This window comes from Botryllus schlosseri, chromosome 1 (genome assembly GCF_051294905.1).
Source record: "Botryllus schlosseri isolate E-star chromosome 1, Bs_hap1, whole genome shotgun sequence".
NCBI lineage: Eukaryota > Metazoa > Chordata > Ascidiacea > Stolidobranchia > Styelidae > Botryllus > Botryllus schlosseri.
Genome location: NC_137236.1, coordinates 26,550,418 through 26,572,904, shown reverse-complemented (window position 1 = coordinate 26,572,904; position 22,487 = coordinate 26,550,418). Strand labels below are relative to the sequence as shown.

The 22,487-nt window shown below is 40.8% G+C and overlaps 11 non-coding genes across 11 annotated transcripts; all 11 read left to right on the top strand.

Moving 5' to 3' along the window:
• Window positions 1-7,906: 7,906 nt before the first annotated feature.
• On the top strand, window positions 7,907-7,979 carry Trnat-cgu (transfer RNA threonine (anticodon CGU)). Its single transcript has one exon. It is a non-coding gene; the product is annotated as a tRNA-Thr (tRNA).
• A 2-nt stretch (window positions 7,980-7,981) lies between these two features.
• Trnas-aga (transfer RNA serine (anticodon AGA)) lies at window positions 7,982-8,063 on the top strand. Its single transcript has one exon. It is a non-coding gene; the product is annotated as a tRNA-Ser (tRNA).
• A 633-nt stretch (window positions 8,064-8,696) lies between these two features.
• On the top strand, window positions 8,697-8,771 carry Trnat-cgu (transfer RNA threonine (anticodon CGU)). Its single transcript has one exon. It is a non-coding gene; the product is annotated as a tRNA-Thr (tRNA).
• Trnas-aga (transfer RNA serine (anticodon AGA)) lies at window positions 8,772-8,853 on the top strand. The gene has a single exon. It is a non-coding gene; the product is annotated as a tRNA-Ser (tRNA).
• Window positions 8,854-13,744: 4,891 nt separating this feature from the next.
• Trnat-cgu (transfer RNA threonine (anticodon CGU)) lies at window positions 13,745-13,817 on the top strand. The gene has a single exon. It is a non-coding gene; the product is annotated as a tRNA-Thr (tRNA).
• A 2-nt stretch (window positions 13,818-13,819) lies between these two features.
• Trnas-aga (transfer RNA serine (anticodon AGA)) lies at window positions 13,820-13,901 on the top strand. The gene has a single exon. It is a non-coding gene; the product is annotated as a tRNA-Ser (tRNA).
• A 358-nt stretch (window positions 13,902-14,259) lies between these two features.
• Trnay-gua (transfer RNA tyrosine (anticodon GUA)) lies at window positions 14,260-14,331 on the top strand. The gene has a single exon. It is a non-coding gene; the product is annotated as a tRNA-Tyr (tRNA).
• Window positions 14,332-16,211: 1,880 nt separating this feature from the next.
• Window positions 16,212-16,301, top strand: Trnai-uau (transfer RNA isoleucine (anticodon UAU)). The gene is given in 2 exon segments: window positions 16,212-16,249; window positions 16,266-16,301. It is a non-coding gene; the product is annotated as a tRNA-Ile (tRNA).
• Window positions 16,302-17,050: 749 nt separating this feature from the next.
• On the top strand, window positions 17,051-17,123 carry Trnat-ugu (transfer RNA threonine (anticodon UGU)). The gene has a single exon. It is a non-coding gene; the product is annotated as a tRNA-Thr (tRNA).
• A 1,256-nt stretch (window positions 17,124-18,379) lies between these two features.
• On the top strand, window positions 18,380-18,461 carry Trnas-aga (transfer RNA serine (anticodon AGA)). The gene has a single exon. It is a non-coding gene; the product is annotated as a tRNA-Ser (tRNA).
• Window positions 18,462-19,349: 888 nt separating this feature from the next.
• Window positions 19,350-19,438, top strand: Trnay-gua (transfer RNA tyrosine (anticodon GUA)). Its single transcript is given in 2 exon segments — window positions 19,350-19,386; window positions 19,403-19,438. It is a non-coding gene; the product is annotated as a tRNA-Tyr (tRNA).
• Window positions 19,439-22,487: the final 3,049 nt, after the last annotated feature.

Below are 22,487 nucleotides of genomic sequence, written 5' to 3'. Positions count from 1 at the left end.
GTGGAAGCGTGTTTGAAGCTAACATAATTATGATGCTGTCAGCATTGTGTGTCCTGGAACTGAACCAAAAGTGGAATTAGAAAATCTATGAACAGATCGCTGCTCACAGATTTAAATTTCAATCCTGTTCTAAGAATCGGGAGTCGGGACAACCAACTTTCATCTCTACATAGTTTTAACGAATTGGTTATTGAGGTCGACCAGCCTATGAAATCTCGCCACTGTTTCTGACGAGTGTACGATATCATCAAAACAATGTTTGATTTGTTTTAAATAAGCATATATATTATATCAATGTCCTCACTATACAATCAAATACCAATGTGCGTTTTGGTTTATAATCCCAATTTTACATTGTGCGGCCCGCGAATCGATTCAGATGTTGAATGCGGCCCGAGAGCTCAAAAGTTTGCCCACCCCTGAATTCTAGCCTGTTCATTAACATACCGTCATAACGCAGCCTATACGTACCATATGGCTAATCCCGAATCGAAGTAAAGTCAATGTAGCAAATTATGATGTTAGAATTAAAGTCAGAAGAAGTCACCGAACCTTCTTTGTTTCCATTGTCACATTACGCATTACCCAGTGGTTCTCAACCTGGGGGTGCGCCTCCCTTGGAGGGGGGGTTGGGTGAAAGCATCTGAAGGGGGCGCGAAGAAGCGGTCAACTGAGTTTTTTTCGCGCTCTGCGCGATTTACCTCCAATTCACGCGTGTTTCTCTCTATATAGACCAAATTTCATATTTTTGAGTAATCTCATCAACAGTCATATGACCTTCCATGCCATCAAACAATTTGTGGGGGTTGCTAGCATACCGGTTGGATTTGTGATATGACGCCACTGCATCACACGATCTGTGTTTCAAATTGTTACGTGATGTGTTTCCAAATCCATAGTTCTTGAAACAAGTGAATCAGTGCCCATGATTTTTATAAATATATCACCACCCATAAAGGATGTCCAAAAAAAGAAAGCCGAAAGTTGAAATTCAAAGATGGTTAATAACTGCAACCCTGGCTAAACAACGAAGCCATTTCGGCAAGCTGCACTCTTCTCGAAAACCGGCTACCAAGACAATAACCTATATAATATCCTCAGGACTGTAACTCCCGCACCCCAAACCCCCCAATTGGGTGGCAAGCTCGACGGGCGGCCAAGATTATTTCGTGAATGAACATGAATTATAGGATATTTTTTTGAAAATTTATGCAACTTCATTCAAATTTTTCTCTCGCTCCACGCGATTTAGAGATCAATGGTTTTTAGAATTGGGCATTTCGGGATGGCCATTACCGCGCCACGACTCACCAAGATAAATGAACTTTAAGCCAGCACGGGATTCCGAGAAGGCACTGCAATTGCAACTGCTGATCAAATTAACTAAGTAAAGGGAAAAAACGCTCGGCAGCGAGAAAACCTTGGCCGAAAAGGACTGCCCTTGTGTTCACCGAAAACCACGAAGTCCAATTGTCCATAGGCAATATTTGCCAGTGGAGAAATACCAATCGGAAATTGGGTGCGTCTTTTTAGTTTGGTACGTTACAACATGTAACGAGGTAATTATACCAACAGGCCCTCCAAATATTTCCAAGACAGTACCTCACTCAGCTCCCGTGGTAAAACTTAGAAGGCCATTACGCAGGCTGAGAGAGGTTAAAAAATATAGCAATATATTTGCAATTACCTATATTATTGACCGATTGAATCATGAGTCATGAAACAATTCCGCGCTTTACGCGATTAGGGCATAAACGTTGAAAATTAGAGTATACAAGACATCTCGTGCATCGTGCATCTCGCTGGCGGCTGGTCTGGGGGTGAAGCCACCAGGAGCTTGGTTTAGAACTCTATGGGGGCCCAAGACCAACGTTTGAGGGGATGACGACGGGTTGTTTCGGCCATTCCAAATATATTTTAATTTATTGATAGAAAAACGTGGACAGGGGTTTGAAGAGAGTTCGAAATGTATCATGTATCATGTTTAACATTGTTCTAAAATAGAAAACGAACAAATATTTTTTGGGGTAATTAACCGTCACTTCGTCATTCCCCAATATCAACAAATCCACTGACCACCAAGTGGAATTCACTGCTTCCAATTCAGAAATAAAATCAATACGCTGGATATTCTAAAATATCTTACTCGGCCCGCCAGCATATTTCTGCTTCTCATTTGGCCCGCGGGGAAAAACAATTGTCCACCCCTGGTCTAACTGTTAGTGCCGATATCCATAGGTCGCTGGTTCTAATCTGGCTCGAGGTCGTTCTTACTTATTTTAAATGCGAAGTTTACTGTCCGCTGTCCTCCGCCCGAACTCCAATCAACACTTACGCAATCAATCATATTGAGGTGCAATTCTCAGTGGCTGAGGCAACGCTAAACACGGGCAGGGGCACGTATAGGGACTGAAGATTGGACTGGTCTATTCCAGGTTCCGTAGACGAATTAGGCCTATATGCTGTGAAATATTTTCTTGGCCAATTTAGTCAACTGGAAGATAGTCTGCGCGCTGGGCGCGATTTTATGTGAATGGGTTTTTTGATTTTAATATAGGTACCATCAGAAATTGTGTTGAAAATGGACAGGGGCTACGAGAAATCTCGTTAGAAGCACCTAGGGTACGATCGATAATGAGACTAAGAAGCAATGCTATTACTATGGCTCAATAATTAATATATCCAAGTTGTCATTAATATGTTCCAATATTAAGCGAAGGCAAAATCTAACGCTGATTTAATTTGACCTTGACAGTGACAGTAACAATAGCCTATAGGCTACTTATCAAGACTACATCAAAACCAGGATTAGTCTACACTGCTCAAATGCTCTGAAATCAGGTTAAACTTCACTATAGATTTTAAACTATTGTACATAAAATTGTGACACGAGAAAGTTCCACTAGCTGTAATCAGACATGGGGTAATCGCGATTAGTAATCGTAATCGATTACGGCGATTACAGCATTTTCAAGCAATCGTAATCGCAATCGATTACATTCGAAAAAGTCCCTAAGTAATCGTAATCGTAATCGACTACTTCCAATATTTAATCGATTTCTTTGTGAAAGAACGATTACTTTTTATTTGTACAAGAACTGTGACATAAACTGAACACTCGTGAACAGGGAAGAGATATTATACCAGTTATTGAGAGCGTAAACGTCCGATTTTCAAAGCCACTGGTCATTATTACGTCAGAGGTAGCCTATTAGCTTTGCTCATCTTTGCGTAAGAACGTGTCCACACATAGTAAATAGATGTTCGATGTACATTAGTGAGATTGTAAGAAAACCCACCGTGCTCTATTTCGGGTTATCAATACATTTCAGACAATACTACCTCGCAACAGCGTAATTAATCACCTCTCAGCCTAAGTTAAAATAGCAACTTTTGTATTGATGTTTGGTTCGGCTTAGTTAAACTATAGAATGTAATTCTATAGTTAAAATGCAGTTTCACCGTGCTGCTTGGCGAGCAGTAGGCCTATATGGTACGAACGTACACCAGACAAAGGTTTGAAATTTTTTACTCGTCAAATAAAACATTACGGTTTCCACAACGAAGCATTAAAATCAACAGCTGCTGATATATATCATAACCGAGCCGTTGTTTTGCCGTTTTCGTAATGGAAGCTTGCATTACATTAACTGCATCTAGTTAAAGGCAGAATACTATGTTCACTTTCTCGTATTCTCATATTATTCTACTCAAAACGGGCGCCAATCGCTATAGCCATCGGATTATATACCATGTTAGCGTGGGTTGTAGCTAGAATCAGGATTAAAAAAGCAAAAGTTTCCCCACCAAAACATTGGTCGTGGGCCCCCATAGAGTAGTCAATTTTGAAGTTGAATTTAATTGAATTTAATCAATAATATTGGTAATTGCATTGTATTGCGTTTTTAATCATATCTCAGCGCCCGATGGCCAGATTTACCTGAAGAGCAGGGGACGCGTAATTCATAATTGTAACATCTGGTATCCTGGAATAATTACTTTATTGTATGTTGTTAATTCGTGACCCCCGGTCTGTTATATAGCCAAAAGATATTGATTGTAGGGGCCCGAACATAGCAGAATAAAAGAAAAACTTACGTGAGACGCACACACAAATTGTCATGTCTAATGCTCTGTGGGTGCCCGGGTGGAATTTGCATCGTGGGCTCAGATTGAAAGGAATAGACTGTTAGTCACGCCCACCCAGCGCAGCTATTGACAATGGACACATTATCTAAGTTTCGGCCAATGTCTTTCTTTAGTAGCATACTTCGTGGAGTCTCATGTTAGCCGAAACTCCACATGTCTTATGATGTGTCGAGGAGCGGTATTGACTGGCACCTAAATACCTATTACTATGAATTTTACAAGCCTTATTTCTTGAGGCGGAGACATATGCATTTTGAAATCAAGCTATCTAGAGATATTTAAATCGCAAAGCTCAAAGAGAATTTCCAAGTTAATGAAATGTATCGATAATACTCTTATAATTTATGTTGGTTTACGAAATACTTCTGAGTACCCTCCAACCACGCTCCCCACCCTATTAGGAAATTTGGGGTGCGGCAGTTATGGACCTGGCAAGAATGCAAAACGTTGTGTGCGATAAACCGTCTATAAAATGGGCAATGGGTACATTATGACGTAACAAGGAAATGTCCCATCTTTTGTAAAGGCAGTTGTTATATTATTAGGCCTTTTCAGCGCAATCCATGTATTGTCTTTCAACATAACTACTACGATGCAAAATGAATGTAATCGTGAGTAATCGTGATTACTTTTCCAATGTAATCGTAATCGTAATCGACTACTTCCTGATTTTGCTGTAATCGTAACCGTAATCGTAATCGCGTGATTCAGAAGTAATCGTAATCGCAATCGATTACATTCATGATGTAATCACCCCATGTCTGCCTGCAATATTATAACCCGACAGTTTTACGATGTCATGATTCATCCACTCGTATGATGTATATAACTCATTAAATATAAAAATTATGCCCGGCACAAAAACAATTTTATTCAAATGTTTGAAATGTGATTTTTTTCCGTGTCGAGCATGAGTAATATAATAGTAAATCACATTTCCACGATGTTAGTAGAATGCCTGTCTGCAAGGTCCCGTCAAATAAGGCGTACTTGGAAATTATACGTCGATAATCCCTATTATTGATGCTGCGGCCGGCGGCGTCATCGCATACTTGGAAATGGGCCCGGGAGCACATTTGAGTTAGAGACCTCTGAGCTAATCTGATCACGTAGGAACAGAATGAATAGATATTTGACAGGATCGTATGAAGCAACCAATAGTATCGTCAAAATTATTTTCCAGGTAAAAAGGTAATCCATATAACATTCCCTAGCATCTAAAGTCCCGATTTTTGTACATAGATATAGTAAGCCTCCGGCACAGTTGAAAACTTTTATACGCAAGGGCCAAGTTTCCAGTAGCTAATTTATCGTGAGTATATGACGTCGAGCTGCCATGGCGGTTGTATGCTATACACCAGTGATTCCCAACCGCGGCCCCGAGGGCCGCATACGGCCCTCAGCTAGTCTTCTTGCGGCCCTCACAAAAATATTGAGAAATCAATTTATGAAAAAAATTATATTCATAAAATACTCTTGCTTGGCTTGGAGTTTTCAATTAGGATTACAGGAAAGTTTTGGGTTGTAGTTGTAGGTATATAGATAGGTATTGACAGGACCGTAACTGCCGCACCCCAAGCCCTCACAATTGGGGGGGGCGAGCTCGAAGGGGGCCCAAAATTATTTAACGACTTAGCATAAATTATAGAGTATTTTATGAAATTTTATGCAACTTTTTCAAATATTTTTCGCGCGGGGCGCGATTTCAAGTTCACAACTACCATAATTATTGGGTACTCTTCTGCCAAAATAAAATACGCAAGATTTATCGAAGTGGGCATATCGACGTTGGCCATTACCGCGCCACGACGCACAAATACATAAAGTTATAGGCCATGGAACATGCAACTCCAAGAAGTGTGCCAGAACGATTGACAGCGAGAAATCCTTGGGCGAAAAGGACTGCCCTTACGCTGACCGAAAGCTTCGTTATCTATATACAAAATACATAGAGGTATAATTGACCATAGGCGCCTAAATGACTGGCGCCGAATGTTCCTGTCTTGGCAATCCGAAACTCACGAGACAAATAGGCTACCATCCCGCAGGGCAGAATTATATGCCAGTGAAGAACTATCAATTTGAAATCGTGTACGTCTTTTAGTTTAGTACGTTTGGGCGATTCTATATTTTTTGATATAGCAGACTGGAGGTCACCAAATAACATCATGTAACGAAGTCGTACCAACGGGTCTGCCCGTCCGAATATGTTTAACTATTATTTACGGGCCCCACAGTTTCCAAGACACCTCACTCAGCTCTACCGGTAAATCTGATTACGTGAGCAGAGAGGACAAGTAATTGATAGCAATATATATGCAATTCCAGATCTTATTGACCTATTTTATTATGAATTGTTGAAGATTTTCGCGCTTCACGCTGCCTCACTAAACGGTGATTCTGATTTCGAGACCTAAGTGTTATGGGGGCCCTGTTTCGTGCTGTTTCGTTCCTGCCAACGGTTATACGCCCGAAGCTGTTTAATTATTATTGAGTGGTCCTACCTTTTCAAACACAACTAACTCGGCTCAACCGGTCAATCTGATTACGTGAGCATAGAGACGATGAAAATTGATACCAATATATACGCAATTCCCGATTATATTGACCGATTCAATCATGAATTAGAGAAATTTTTCGCGCTTCGCGCTATTAGCAGAGAGTAGCTACCTTAAACGGACACCCGATCTCGATGATAAATAGCGGTAAACATCCGTCTGGCCTGAGGGGGGGGGGGCTTCGAAGTTCGATTTATCACCTTATGGGTGGCCAAGAGCAACGTTTAGGGGGCCTGACGAAGTGCTGTTACGGCCCTGGGTATTGATAACTAATTTACGGACGCAACTAGTGATTCACGATTGAATACGCCGAGATGCGTACTGTTTAGCCGGCAAAAAGCAGCATAATTGGTAGTCCTATTACTGCGTCCGAATAATTTGATATGTCGGTTTTATCGGAATCAAGTGTCGCACTGATTCCAAAAATACGAATTGAAATCTCGTCAGGGCAATAGAACTACTCTGAAATAGCCACCAGAAGTTGATTGTTCTGAACAACGTAAGCGCGGCAACACAATGGCCAATGGCGTCAAGCGAATGATCGAAACAATGGCAATTTTCATATTTTGATGACTATTTTGGGGTCCTTTCATTGTCCTGGTATTCGTGCGGCCCCGACCGTACTCTGAAGTTCTAAATTTGGCCCTGCCACTGAAAAAGGTTGGGAACCACTGCTATACACCTAATCGAAAATCGCCGTGAATTGCGAAAAGGTTGAACACCTCTGGATTAGACTTACTACAAAATCAGCGTTTTATGCGGTCTGGGGTGTACGAGTTTCGAATAAAAGTTAGAGAGGGTACTTTGGAATCGGGAAAGAAGGGCGCGTTCATCAAGTGACAAAAGTGAGTTTACTGATATCGAAAACAGCTGATTTTGAATTATTTGCAGGAAATCAATATCTTGTTATGCTTGTTAAAAAATCTCATCAGTCCTACTCAACATCCGAATTAACCGCTCCGCAACGTCCGCAATGCGCATTTCGCGTAATTTATGGCGATTTGCAGTTGACCATGACCATTAGCCTAGCTGTTAAAGACGAATTTTCAAAAATGAGGACAATTTGGCGTCCTTGGAGGACATTTCCGATTTCCTTAAACGGAGATCAACATATGGCAACACTTCCACAGAACGAAAATTAATCTAACTCAAAATGGTCGCGATTTGTGACTGTGTGGTTGTCGCTTCCGGTATCGTAAGCCGCCGTAGCTCAGTGGTTGGAGCACTGGTCTCGTAAGCCAGGGGTCGTGAGTTCAATCCTCACTGGTGGCTCAGTTGTCGTGGCCGAGTGGTTAAGGCGACAGACTAGAAATCTGTTGGGCTATGCCCGCGCAGGTTCGAGTCCTGCCGACAACGGGTAAATTTTTTCGCAGTCGAAATAATTTTTGGGAATGTATGCAGATGTAGTAGCCTAACCGTTATCAACGTTATTCATAGCTGGTTCACATCTTCAAGGAATATTCTCTATTTTTAATGATATCCAATTCTATCATGTAATATAATGGTACATAATTAGTAGCGGTGCTATGAATGAGCTGTCCTTCTTTGCTTATCTGACCGTAAACTTTACATACTTTGGAATCGGGAAAAAAGGGCGCGTTCATCAAATTACAAAAGATAGTTTACCGATATCGAAAACAGCTGATTTTGAATTATTTGCAGGAAATCGATATCTTGTTGTGCTGGCTAAAAAAAAGCTCATCACTCCGACTCAACATCCGAATTAACCACTCCGCAACGTCCGCAATGCGTATTTCGCGCAATTTATAGCGATTTGCTGTTAACCGTGACCATTAGCCTCGCTGTCAAAGACGCATTTCTAAAAATGAGGACAATTAGGCGTCCTCGGAGGACATTCCCGATCTCCTGAAACGGAGATCAAATCCTACTAAAGGAGGACTTATGGTAAGACTTCTATCGAACGAAAATCAATCTAAGTCAAAATGGTCGCGATTTCTGGCTGTATGGTCGTCAATTTCGGTATCGTAAGCCGCCATAGCTCGGTGGTTAGAGCACTGGTCTCGTAAACCAGGGGTCGTGAGTTCAATCCTCATTGGTGAATCAGTTGTCGTGGCCGAGTGGTTAAGGCGACAGACTAGAAATCTGTTGGGCTATGCCCGCGCAGGTTCGAGTCCTGCCGACAACGCGTAAATTTATTTGCAGTCGAAATAATTCCGTATAATGTTATTCATATCTGGAGAGCTGGCTGGTTCACGTCTTCAAGGAATATTCTCTATTTTTAATGATATCCACTTTTATCATGTAACATGGTACATAATCAGAAGCGGTGCTATGAATGAGCTGTCATTATTGGGAAATATTTGCTAATCTGACCTTAAAGGGTCAGGGCCTTAACGACCATGAATCTCACATCGCGTCAACTGCTGTAAACAGTCATTGAACAAACCGATACTGAAACACAAAATAGACATACATCCAGGGATGTGCTTGCTCAACGTCATGGGATACACGAAATGAACAAAAAAAACATAACTTACTCATTTGCAGTTCATCATACTGAGTCATGTACTCGTGTTACATCAGCTCGCTTCGATATACCTCAGTTGTTAGAGTGCTGAAGTGAAGAACAATTAGACCCGATATCCACAGGTCGCTAGTTGGAATTCGGCTCGAAAGATTTTTTTCAGTATTTCGAGTGCGACATTCCTTGCGAAGAATAACACATATGACGAATACTAATTACTATTTTTAGGGTATATTATATCATCGTAGAAAATATTGCTTACGTAAATTACTCACGAGTGACACATCTACATATCTACATCTCCGGTAATATACTTTGCAGACATGGTCACATTCAATAAATGATTTGTGATGAAATGGGCATTGTGAAGTCTCATCAGGTTCATGTTCGTACACAAGGTTTTAGTGGTTCGCGTCAACCTCTCCGTAGCTCCAGTGGCGCAATCCGTTAGCGTGCCGTACTTAGGGGAAATGTGGTACCGATGGATCAAAAATTGCAAAATGATCTCTGGTCCGCAAATCTTTAGCCGAGAATAGCAGATCATTTGCTGTCTCAACACTTCGATACAAGCTCTACCTATCGCCGACATTTACATGAATATCCGCCTTTTCAAAAAATATTTATAAACGTTTAAAATTTGTTGCTCGAACGTGTCACCGGTCCCCACCCGGTGGGTCCAAAGGCACACAACCATGGGACCTATGAGACATACGCTCAAAAACTCAAATTTGTTCACTTGTTTTGTTGTGTACTATAAGCTAAGCTACCGCAAGTTAATGAAGAATGTTTCGTCGCGACCTTCAAGAATAAAATAGATTATATCAACTTAAATGTTGGCATAAAATCTTGTTTTGATTTACGCTAAAATTTACAAAATTAATGCCACATACATATTACCCGCAAATCGACATTTTGACTTTCAAATGCCTCGTAATAGCAATAAAACACCACAGGTAACTCTGATTTACAGCCTATATATATGTAGGCGAGTTTCTGTTGTTAAGTGATTAGTTGGTCCATCTATTTTGCTTGATTTTGCCATGGTACCATGGGTCCCCCACCCCATAAATATTGTAATTGACTTGAAAATAGTCCACTCGAGGATGGTATTGATTAAAAAAATATGTGCCATTATATAGCCTGATACAAGCTCTATACTTCACATCAAAAATTATGGCGGGTTTGTTAGTCTGAAAGGTGATATAGAAAAATGCAAATGTCGATCCAAATTTACTTTACACCCCCTAAAACGTAAATCATTCGTCACAGACCCCATAACTCACGCAGGTCGATTTTTTTTTGCATGTGAGGAAAGATTCTGCCAGCATGCAATTGTAGACAAATTCACGGAGTGTAATCATGGAATTATGATGGAGAATTTTCAAAGTATTTTCGGTCCCAGTGATCCATCGGTACCACATCTCCCCTATACGACAGACACGGACACATGCGGAAGCTGCGAGTACAAGCCTCGCCTGGAGCAAGATTTTGCACTTATTCATGTAGCTGCGCGATAGAACCACGAATAGCTGACCCCGCATTCTTGAATACACACATTGCATCAGTGCTAAACGTCCTTTGTTGTTTGTTGATTCCATTACCATTAATATTGAGGTATGAGAGCATGAACATATTTCGATTCAACACCCTTCCTACGCACAAAGTCTGGAAACTTGTCTGAAGTCGTAAATGAGTTCATATGGACACGAGCACGTGGTAGCCTCCAGTTGACAGCATAGCGATAGCGTTGTTTATCTGTTTCCACCTCTCCAACGTAATTTTACTTGGCTATAGACAACGGTTAACATACTTTGGAATCGGGGAAAAAGGGCGCGTTTATCCAATTTCAAAAGTTAGTTTACCGATATCGAAAACATCTGGTTTTGAGATATTCGCAGGAAATCAATATCTTTTTGTGCTGGCTATAAAATGCTTGTCACTCCGACTCGACTCCCGACTTAACTGCTCTGCAGCGTCCGCAATGCGCATTTCGCGTAATGTATGGCGATTTTCAGTTGATCATTACCATTAGCCTAGCTGTCAAAGACGAATTTCCAAAAATGAGGACAATTAGCCGTACTCGGAGGACATTTCCGAATTCCCTGAAAGGGAGATCAACTCCTCCTGAAGAATTACACGTGGTAAAACTTCTATAGAACGAAAATTAATCTAACTCAAAATGGTCGCGATTTCTGACTGTATAGTTGTCGTATCCGGTATCGTAAGACACCATAGCTCAGTGGTTAGAGCTCTGGTCTCGTAAACCAGGGGTCGTGAGTTCCAAAAATAAGAACAATTAGGCGTCCCCGGAAGACATTTCCGAATTCCTTAAAGGGAGATCAAATCCTCCTAAAGTAGGACATATGGTAACACTGCTATAAAACGAAAATTAATTTAACTTAGTGATTCCAAACCTTTCTGTAATAATTCCCCACTTCAGATTTATTCCGAGTCTTCATTCCCCACTACCCAAAACTCCTATATACCCTTTAAAAATGCCCCTCCATAACATTTCGCCGGACTTTTAGCAGGGACTTGCTATTGGAAAACGACACCAGTAGGCAAGTCAATCGTCGATAACTGCAGCATAAAAGTACAGTGTCCTATATGGTGTGGACACAATCAAATCTCATGGCTCAGTGAAATTGGTATACGCCACACTTTCCATTTGGTCAAAGGCAAATTGACGGTATTATTTAACCGGCTCGCCGAGCGTTTATTTTGATAAAACGTGTATCAATCGATAGCTATATCGCGGTACTGATCGCGAAAATATACATTTTATTTTGGTCTTGGTCCTGGAACACCCAAAATCAGATTCGACTGTTGCATTGTAACGGAGCTTGGTATTGTGATGCAACTTTGGTATTTTTTTCGACCATACCTCATTCCCTCTTGGTGACAATGTTGTGGGATAATAATAACTTCGAAAATGCGCTACATCCAGTAACAATCGTAGCTTTGTACTAGGGATGGTGTGATCGTGAGGTTCACGTTCGCGTTCTGTGTGTGAACCTCAGAAATTTAGAGGTTCACGTTCACAAACGAACCTTGGTAGGTGCTGCACTGTGAACCTTTTATATATTACAATTTTACACGTGATTATAACATTTTCGGTTTCAATTCATTGCATATCAACTGCGTGCCACTCTATGCATGGCGCTGGCAGCATAAAAAATCAACACTAAACGAGCATGCACCTTGATAATCTCAGAAATTCTACTTACTTTGTTACAAAAGTTCGCACGAAATATCCAGTTTTCAGTCTGTAAATATTTGGTGACTCTCTGGTGTGAGCTTGACCCGCAATCACACAATATCAAGAGCGAAATACGTTACATGTAGGTATGGTGAGCAAATGATGCTTATTCAACCAATCAATGAAATTCATATACAGAATACATCGCTGTCGAATGTAAAAAATCTACCAGGAATACTGGGACCATCTTGATTTGTTATATTTATTATGTCATACAAAAACAAATCCGTGTTATTGGGGTGTTGTCTACTCCTGTATATCTTGTTATTAGGATAATATCGTTAGCAAGTATAGAAGCTCATTCGACACTCTGCTCAATATCAATGCATCAATACTCAGACGACGAATACATATTCTGGTCTGTCCTGGACCGTTAAGGCGTAAGCTTGTATTCCCTTGCTAGTCTTCGTCGAATTTGTTGGCAAAGAGACGGAAGATATTGATTTTATGGGATTATTATATCATTTAATTGCTCCAGTTGATATATTTGGCTACGTTTAATAAGTCAGTATGTTCTTCAGCATTGTGACATATACTGTGGCCCGAGTCGTCTGTAGGCAGCGTGTTTTACATTAATACATCACTTCACTGAAATATAGGGTTGGAACTAACAATATGATATCACGTGACGTCATGAGGTTCAACTTCGCGTTCACACAGAACCTTTCAAAAAGGTTCGCGTTCACACGAACATGAACCTTTCAGAGGTTCACACCATCAATACTTTGTACAATATGTTTTGTTTGCTACGATACTGCCAATCAGGATTTCAAGGCTTCAACAATGACATTACTATAAAAACTATAATTCCCGTTGATAAATTAACTTTCAGCGGTGAGAAGTGCATAATTTCAGTAATCGAAAAATTCGTATTTTAGTACTCGACTTTAATCATTGAAATGAATACTCGATTCAGATTCGAGTAGCCTAATCATTATGCCAGCCGTAACCGATACCGATGATAACCCTCAATATTTAGCGAAAGCGTTATTTCACGTCATACTGGTCGTGCTGGATACGTTTGGGATTCCATCATTGGTTATCCAGAATTACAAATTCGTTTTCATGAACAACAAGCAATATACTTTTCGATACATGCGATCCAGAGCAGTCAACTGGTAATGTTAATCGCACATGTGTCTCCGAAAATATGTGGACTATACTGTATTTAATTTTAACAAATGCGTCTATCCTCATCAAAAACCATTGAATTCCCCACCGGCTAGGAACCACTGATCCAACTTAAATTGATCGCGATTTCTGGCTGTATGGTGGACCATTTCGGTATCGTAAGCCACCGTAGCTCAGTGGTTAGAGCAGTGGTCTCGTAAACCAGGGGTCGTGAGTTCAATTCTCACTGGTGGCTCGGTTGTCGTGGCCGAGTGGTTAAGGCGACAGATTAGAAATCTGTTCGGCTCCGCCCGCGCAGATTCGAATCCTGCCGACGACGGGCAACTTTGTTTGCAGTTGATAGCTGGTCGGCCTCAAAAAAATATATTTTATGTTTCGAATGATTGTGTGCCGATTTAACATAATGGAACGTATTCAATAGCGGTGCCATGAATGAGCTGTCATTTTAAGCATACATTTGCTTATCTGACAGTAAACGGTCAGTGCCTCACCAACATGAATCTCACATGTCACGTCAACTGCCATGAACAGACATTAAACAAACCTATATTGGAACCCAAAATGGACATACATTCAGGGATGTACTTGCTCAACTTCGTTGGATACTCCAAATGAACAAAAAAGAGATAACTTATTCATTTGCAGTATCAATATGTTGAGCCATTTCACATCACCTCCCTTCGATAGCTCAGTTGGTAAAGCGGTGGACTGTAGAACCATTAAAGCTGGTTCGATTCCGGCTCGAAGGATTTTTTTATATTCTTGCGAATGCGAAGTTTATTACATTGATTAAAACATAAATACACACAAGGGCACAACAACAACACAACAACAAATTCCGACCTCTTCCTGCCTCCAATCCACCGTCGCATGTGACCAGCGTGACCACTGTACACTGGGGTCTTCAAAAATGACCTTGTTTTCTCAAATCGTACTGGCTACTCGATAAAATTGTTAGGTTACGTAATTTAGGCCTACACACCAAATTCGGTTCAATTCCAGCCAGTAGCCGCATTGCTACAGGAGAGCAAAGTTTCTATTTATTATATAAAAATAAATTACAAAAAATTTCAAAATTTTTATTACACCCCATGATAGTGTTAGGTTGTCTATAAAAACGATGTTCACCAAATTTGGTTCAATTCCAACCAGTGGAAGCTGATTTATTGCCGTCAAAAAATTTGGATTTGAATAAAATAGTATTTACGGTGGGTACACATATATTAAATATTTAAAGAATTGGTCGTAAAAACCGTAAATACTATTTTATTGATAATCCAAACGTTTCGACGGCAATAACACCGCATTCACTAGTTGGAATTGAACCAAATTTGGTGAACATCATTTCTATAGACAACCTTACACTTTAATGAGGTGAACAGAAAATTTTGTTTTATATATTAAATAGAAACTTTGTTCTCCTGTAGCAATGCGGCTACTGGCTGGAATTGAACCAAATTTGGTGTGTTGGCTTAAATTGGGAAACCTAACAATTTTATCGAGTAGCCAGTACAACTTGAGAAATAAAGTCATCTTTTAATACCCCTACTGTAAACGGCTATCCGCCTACACTCCAATCAACACGTACCCAATCAATCAATTTCGGTGCAATTCTTAGCGCATAAGACAACACTAAACGTGGGCTACACAAAGGCACATCTCGAATAATCTCTGTTGCTAATATTTCCTATTCTTGATTCCATACGCTGGTATGTGCGCGAATTTCACAGCGGAAACCGACGTCAGCCGGTAACCACTTACTAGATCAACGTACCGGCACCGGCACCAATGAGGTTTAGTTTGTTTCGCTTTCAACTATTCTTCATTGACAATATTTGTTTTCTTCAATTGCCTATCTACCGCAGCATCCGTGATTGTAGCAGGGACAATCAACAATACTTCGATAGCACAGCTCATTAGCATTGGTTCTCAAACTTTTCCGTAAAATTCTCGAAACGGCCCCGCGCCATTTTTCAAATGATTGACTTAGGAATAAAATAACCTCCTGCAACTCACTCCTATGGGTATGGTGTCTTACTGTAAAACACGATACACAATAGGGATTTTTTCATTATCGCTTGGGACCACCCCCACCCGCTACCATAGCTCAGTGGCAATAGCACTGGTCTCGTAAACCAGGGGTCTTCAGTTCATTTCTCACTCGTGGCTCAATTGTCGTGGCGGAGTGGTTAAAGGGACAGACTAGAAACATGTTGGGCTCAGCCCGCGCAGGTTCGAGTCCTGCTGACAACGCATTTTGCTGTCTCCTACATAGACGAATGCTGATTGCTAATTTTACAACATAATATATCGTCGTATATCATTGCTTAGGTAAAGTCCTCACCAGTGACACACCAGGTTCGAGTCCAGCTGACGACGAATTTTGCTGTCTCCTACATAGACGAATGCTGATTGCTAATTTTGCAGCATAATATATCGTCGTATATCAAATATTGCTTACTTAAAGTCCTCACCAGTGGCACATCTACATATCTACATCTCCCGCAATATCTTTTACAGACAGGTTCATGGTCAATAAGTCATTTGTGATGAAATGGCCATTTTGACGTATCATCGGGTTCACGTTCGTACGTACAGTTTTAGTAGTTCGTATCGCTCCAGCTTCGTAGCTCCAGTGGCGCAATCGGTTAGCGCGCCGTACTTATACGACAGACACGGAGACATGCGGAGGCTGCGAGTTCGAGCCTCGCCTGGAGCAAGGTTTTGCACGCATTTGTGTAGCTGCGAAATAGAACCACAAATACCTGACCCCGCATTATTGAATGTACAAATTAGATCAGCGCCAAACGTCTATTGCTGTTGATTCCATTGACATGATTATTGAGCTATATTTGCATGAACACGCTTCTTTAGTTCAACTCTCTTCCAACACACAAAGTCTGGAAACTTGTCAGAAGTCGTAAATGAGTTCCTGTAGATATGATGACGCGGTAGCCTACAGTTGACAGCGTAACGGTAGCGTTGTTTATGTGTTTCCGCCTTCTCCAGGGAAATTTCACTTGGCTATATAATACGGATACCATACTTTGGGATCAGGAAAGAAGGGTAGGGTCTACGTTAATCATAGTAAAAAATAAAGTTTACCGAAATCAATAACAGCTGATTTTGAAATATTTGCTGTAAATCTAAATCTTGTTGTGTTAACTAAAAAAAGCTCATCACTCCGATTCGACTCCAGAATTAACCCCTCCGCAATGTCCGCATTGTGTATTTCACATAATGTATTGCGATTTGCAGTTGATCATGACCATTAGCCTTGCTGTCCAATACGAATTTCCAGAAGTGAGAATACTTAAACGACCTAGAAGAACATTTTCGATTTCCATAAAATGAAGATCAAATCCTCCTAAAGGAGGACATATGGTAACACTACCAGAGAACGAGAATTAATTCAACTCAAAATGATCGCAATGTCTGACGGTATGGTGGACGTTTTCGGTACCGTAAGCCGCCATAGCTCAGTGGTTAGAGCACTGGTCTTGTAAACCAGGGGTCGTGAGTTCAATCCTCACTGGTGGCTCGTTTGGAGTGCCCGAGTGGTTAAGGCGACAGGCTGGAAATCTGTTGGGCTCTGCCCGCGCAGTTTCGAGTCCTGCCGACAACGCTTATAATTATTTGCAGTAGAACCGTTATTAATGTTATTCATAGGTCATCTCTGGTTGGCTCACGCCCTCAAGGAATATTTTCTAATGATATCTACTACTACCATTTCACATAATGTAACATATTCAATAGCGGGGCTATGAATGAGCTGTCATTTTTAGCATGCATCTGCTATTCTGAAGTAAAAGGTCAGTGCCTCACCAAACATCAATCTTACATATCACGTCAACTACCATGAACGTTCATTCAACAAACCTATATTTGAATCCAAAATGGACATACATTCCGGGATGTGCTTGCTCAACTTCGTTGCATACTCGAAATGAACAAAAAAACAGATAATTTATTCATTTGCAGCATCAATATGCTGAGCCATGTCACATCACCTCCCTTCGATAGCTCAGTTAGTAGAGCGGTGGACCATAGAACAATTCGAGCTGATATCCATAGGTCGCTGGTTCGAATTCTTCATTGACAATGTTTGTTTTCATCAGTTACCTATATGCTGCATCATCCGTGATTGTAGCAGGGACATGGTTACCATGCGTCCTCTTTTAAGAGGATTTGTCCTCTTTCTTAACTTTTTTGAATGCGTCTTCGGAGGACACCTTTTTGACCTCTTTTTGAGATTTTGTCCTCTTTTTCAATAATTTTGGTCAAATTTACGGTCAAAGTCGATTGAGATGCCCTAAATCAGCATTGTAGTAACGCTCAGACGGGTATTTCGGGAGCTGAGCCGGAGATGACCTTTTTTTCAATCAATCACCAAATACTGTGAAGGAACAAATTGTATTTTGTGCGCTGGGTGAGAAAGTTGATCTTGTTATTTTTTTAGTCAACCGACCACGACGTGGTAAAATTTACCATATTTTAATGAAATTTCCCCAGATTTGCAAATTTTGAAATTTTGAAATAGCGTCCTCCTTTCAGATTTCCAAAATATGGTAACCCTAAGAGGCGACAATCAACAATACTCCGTTAGCCCAGCTGATAAGCATTGGTTACCAAATTCTCGAAACTGTCCCATGCCATTTTTTAAATGATCGACTTCGGAATAAAATATCCACCTGCAACTCTGTATTATGGGCATGGTGTCTTACTATAGAACATGATACACAACAGGGATTTTCTCATTAACGTTGGGAACCATCCCCACCCACCCGCCGTGGCACAGTTGTCGTGGCCGAGTGGTTATGGTGACAGACTAGAAATCTGTTGGATTCTGTCCGCGCAGGTTCGAGTCCTGCCGGCAACGACTTTTCCTGTCTCAAACATAGAAATGTGTGAGACAAATGCTGATTGCTATTTTTAGAGTATAATATATCGCCAATAGGAAATATTGCTTAGGTTAAGTCCTCACGAGTGTCACATCTACACATCTACATCTCCGGCTATATCTTTGACAGACAGGGTCATACTCAATAAGTTATTTGTGATGTGAATGAGCATTGTGACGTTTCATCGGGTTTACGTTTAGTGGTACACTTTTACCGGTTCGCATCGCCTCAACTCCGTAGCTCCATTGGCGCAATCGCCATGGAGCAAGGTTTTGCACATATTTATGCATCTGCGCGATAGGACCTCGAATAACTGATCACGCATTCTTGAATAAAAACATTAGATCAGCGCTTAAACGTCTCTTGTTGTTGATTCCATTGACATTAATATTGAGCTATGTTGGCATCAACACACATATTTAATTCAAAACCCTTCTTACACACACATGGTCACGTGATAGCTTGCTATTGGCGGCATAACGTTGTGTTGCTTCTGCCAACTCTCAACTTGAAATTCTTCTTGCCTATAGAACGAGAGAGTAGCTCAAGAGAAAAAGAGCCAGACAGCATTGTTGCGTCCCAATGCCAATCTCCATAACAATGAAAAATTCGAGGCTGATTGTGGGGGTTCCAGGCCGCGAGTGTAATAAAATTTATAATTCCGTAATCAGTGCAGAGTCATCTTTCGATTGATATCCGTTTTACGAAATTTAATGCTCGGCGAGCTGGTCAAAAATGACCGTGAAATTGCCTGTAGCCAAATGGAAATTGTGACGTGATCAATTTCACTGATCAGTGAGATTTGCTTGTGTCGACACCATATAGGACAATATGGTTCAATATACTGGAGTAGAGACGCGCACAGCCCTTCGATAGCTCAGCTGGTAGAGCGGTGGACTGTAGAGCACGTGACGCTGATATCCGTAGGTCGCTGGTTCGAATCCGGCTCGAGGGAGTGTTTTTTCTTTCGATCAATCCTAGTTGATATCATATTTTGTTCTTCGATTACATATGGTATACGCATAGATTCGAATACCCAACGAAGACAGATTTACGGAATAATAAGATTACCGGGATGAAATCTTTCGTAAATGCTCATCAGCACTTATGTTGCCCCGCACTGCTTTGGCGCCATATCAGCCTGATTTTAAACATCTTGCAGCCCAGGTGGAGACGTACCTTATCACCAGTCACCACACAGTAATAATCTTCTTTCGGTAACCAACATTTCATTGCGACGTAATAGAATCGTATTTTTGAATTTTTGTATTGTGGTCTTCTACAACTATGATCTTGGATATGCGGATCGTGCATGAACCACGTCTACCCACCCTGACTTATACTAAAGGATCGATGTTTGGCGCGGTGGCAAACGTCCTTTGATATCTCAATGACACAGAATCGGAGATCGTCCGGACATTCAATAAATTCCAATATGTCCGTCGGGGAAATGTTATCTGTGCTGAACATCGACGTTACATAAATCGGACACTACATTTCAATGAATTGTATAACTTATATACGGTTTCATAAAGCAGCGATTACCTAAATGTTCGTTTGCTAGTCTATTCGTGAGTCCTAGAAATGTGGGTAATGTTTAACGACATCTGACGAATTTGAAATGAATACGGAAAGGCCATCGATGTCTTAGCAGTGAGATTTTCAAAGAATCAAGCTGCGCCAAACTGGAAGACCCGATAACGTGATTAGACGTAATCAAGTTGATACGTAAGATTGCCCCGAAGTAATCAAGTCTTCTGTTGAGTATATCGCATTTGGTCAGCACAGGTGTTGGACTAAGCACCTTGTCTACCGCAGTTGTTCCCTTGAGGTAATATGGAGACCGTTTGAGATCAAGCTAATTTGGCACGGCAGTGAGATAGGCAGATATTGCCAGAGCCACATGGAAAGAGATGGATTTTTCATTATTGGGTCGTCCTGTAGAGAAGTGTTCCTTCACTGGTATGCACATTAGGATGTATCAAATGTTCAATAGGTGCACCAGTACGTAATAGAATACAATGGTGCATTACAAACCTGTCGCATGGAAAGGTCGATCCCAAAATATCGAGAAATTAAATCCAGGATATATGACTAATCTGTGGATTGAGACATTCAGCTATTAGGATGTAGAATATCCTCGTACAAAAAGCGTGATCCACGACAGTATTCGGTCTACTTTCGACTCGGTGAATGAGAGCCCGAATATGTGAAATAAGGAAAACGACTTGGTATTTTGCTATCGTCACCGACGTGATTCTGCCAGATTCGATCCGTTTCATTTTTTTGTTTCTTTGCCTAGTTGGTATTCTATTCGATTCATAATACATTCAAAATCGAAGCTACACATACCATGGTAGTGAACGCTATTAGTAAAAAGGGTCAGCAATCCTTTTCAATTATTGATATAGGTATATTATTATGATCTGTCTGTTGGGCGTTAATTTTGGTATACGACTCGATTTATTCAGTTTTGATATTGCAGCAGAAGTCTCATTTTGTCACTATAGTAAATTCGATATCCATTGACATTCGATATCCATTTTAAAATTACATACATTGGTTCATGTCATGAGCGAACGTTTTACGGTTCCGGAAACTTTAGTGAGATGCTTTCAAGTAAACAGGGTGCATGAGCTCGCCACAGCAACCTTGATTCTTCACCACACCAAGACAGATTGAGGCGCTCTGTTGTGAAGTATCAAGGGTTTGACAAAACATCAGTTGCTGTTTTCACGCTGCGTTGATGTTTGAGAAATGTTGATTGCAGGAAAGCTTTCTCTATGATCGCGATCGAAGTAGCTTTGTAGATTAGAGATCGAACATTCGCTACCGTTGATGAGGCGTTAAATGGGGCTGCATCAATCTTTATAGTATTGCGTGATAAATCGTGGATCTTCCGTATCCTTTGGTTCAGTGTGCATACTAGACCGCGACTAATTCCGCACCAGTACGGACATTCCGGTTGTATATACTCGCGGAAACCAGGCCATGGCGTTTGACAGCCACTCTCCCTACGAACAATGTTCAAAGATTAGGTTCATCAGAGTAAATAGGTCATAAATGCAATAGCGGGCACTGGCAGAGCTGTGGCCCAAACATGATCCTATAGTCAGTTCTGATCCAATTAGTCACCGTTGCTACTCAAATAGACGTGTTAGCAGTAGGGCTGGGCACAATGATTCGAGTACTCGAATCTGAATCGAGTATTAATTTTAATGATTCGAGTCGTGTAGTAAAAGACGATTTTTTCGAGTACTAAATTATACGCTTCTCGCCACTGAAAGTTAATTTATCAATGAGAATTATAGTTTTGATACTAATTTTCACTGTTGAAGCGTTGAAACCTTGATTAGCCGTATCGTAGCATGCGAAACATCTAGTACAAAGCTACGAAGGCTACTGGACGTAGCACATTTCCGAAATCATGATTATCCAACAACATTGTCATCAAGTGGAATGAATTCGGTATGGTCGAAAAATACCAGAGTATCATTTATGAGAAGGATAACAGGCATTATATTCTTTGTGGTGGGATAAAAGATACATATTTGCACTTTGACGTATTGTATTATGGTATGACGTCATAATGAGTGATACTCGATTACTCGACTCGACTCGAAGCATATTACGTGATTCAGAATCGAATCACTCAGGTACTCGATTTTGCCCAGCCCTAGTAAGAAGCGAGGGTAACTTCTACTCAATTACACGTTAAACTATCCAGGTAGAAATCGAAGAGCTGTAAAATACTCAAGTAACTAGTTTCACCAAGTATAGTGGGCCAAGTCGGCGCAGACCGTTATGAATTATTTGTAGGTGCATAGATCGTCGCTGTGGAATCAATGTAGCTGATGTCCTATTGCATAAGTCGGGGAAATTAACTTTATGTGATGTTTCCATTTTCTTTTGGCCATATCTTGGTCATGGTTAACATTGAATCAATATGACAAACATGAACAGGGTCACAACATGTCCGCAAAATATGAAAATTTCAACAAGAA